The sequence below is a fragment of the Pteronotus mesoamericanus genome, unplaced genomic scaffold (assembly GCF_021234165.1).
Source record: "Pteronotus mesoamericanus isolate MK-2021 breed Mesoamerican mustached bat unplaced genomic scaffold, CSHL_Meso_final contig_82, whole genome shotgun sequence".
NCBI lineage: Eukaryota > Metazoa > Chordata > Mammalia > Chiroptera > Mormoopidae > Pteronotus > Pteronotus mesoamericanus.
In genome coordinates this window covers 25,880,049-25,881,437 of record NW_026555265.1, presented here as the reverse complement: position 1 = coordinate 25,881,437, position 1,389 = coordinate 25,880,049, and the positions used below count along the sequence as shown (strand labels likewise).

Below are 1,389 nucleotides of genomic sequence, written 5' to 3'. Positions count from 1 at the left end.
AAGATAAACTAAATTGACAAAGCTTTAACCAGACTCAACAAGAAAAAAAGAGAGCAGACTCTAATAAATAAAGTCAGAAACAAAAGAGAAGTAACAACTGATACCACAGAAATAAAAAGGATTGTAAGAAATTACTATGAACAACTACATGCTAAGAAACTGGACAATCTAGGTGAAATGGACAAATTTATGGACACATATATTATCCAAAAACTGAAACAAGAAAAAACAGAAAGCCTAAACAAATCTATAACAGCTAGTGAAACTGAAGCAGTAATCCCAAAAAAAAAAAAAAAAAATCTCTGCACACTACAGCAGCAGACTGGAAAGCTTCATCAGCAAATTTACTAAACATTCATGAAGAACTAACCCTATCCTGCTCACAATATTTCAAAAAATTAAGAAGAGGGAAGATTTTTCAACTCTTTTTACAAGACCAGTATTAGCTTAATTCCAAAACCAGGTAAAGACACAAAAAGAAAATTAGAGGCCAACATCTCTGATGAGCATAAATGCTAAAATTCTCAACAATATATTGGCAATCTGGACCCAGCAACATATTAAACAGATCATACACTGAAATCAGGTGGGATTTATCTGAGGGATACAAGATGGTATAGCATTAGCAAATCATAAAATGTAATATATCACATAAAGAAAATGAAAGACAAAATCACATGATCACATCAAAGATGCTGAAAAAGCATTTGATAAAACCCAGCCCCCATTTATAATAAAAACACTCAGCATATTTACCTGGCAAGGGAGTTTAATATGATCACAAAGGTGGTTTTCCAAGGGTGAGGCATACCCATTCTACTCTGAGTGTGCTGACCTCTGTGATTTCCCCAAATGTGGGAAATTTGACTGCATAACTTGTGGTAGTGGAGGACAGTGTTCGTGCTCTCCCCTGGGGGCAAAAAAAAAAAAGTGGGGATAAAGGAAGCATACCTCAACACTATGAAGGCCACATATGAGAATCCTACTGCCAACATCATACGCAATGGGCAAAAACTAAAAATATTTCCCTTAAGTTCAGGAACAAAACAAGGGTTCTTGCTTTCACCTTCTTAGACAACATAGTAGTGGAAGTTCTTGCCACAGTGATTAGACTAGAAAAATAAATAAAATGGAAACTGGGAAAGAAGAGGTAAAACTGTCATTATTTGCAGATGATATCATAGTGTACAGAAAACCCTATAGTCTCCACCAAATGCTATTTGACTTAATAAGTGAATTCCACAAAGTACCAAGATACAAAGTCAATATTCAGAAATAGATGGCACTCTTGTACACCAACAATGAATTATCAGAAGAAGAAACTAAAAAATATCCCATTTACAATGGCAAAAAGAAAAATAAAATAACTAAGAATAAATTTAATCAAGG

The 1,389-nt window shown here is 34.1% G+C and overlaps 1 non-coding gene across 1 annotated transcript; it reads left to right on the top strand.

The window, feature by feature from the left end:
- The first annotated feature begins 748 nt into the window (after positions 1 to 748).
- Positions 749 to 913, top strand: LOC129080031 (U1 spliceosomal RNA). Its single transcript, XR_008530124.1, has one exon. It is a non-coding gene; the product is annotated as a U1 spliceosomal RNA (small nuclear RNA).
- The last annotated feature ends 476 nt before the right edge of the window (positions 914 to 1,389 follow it).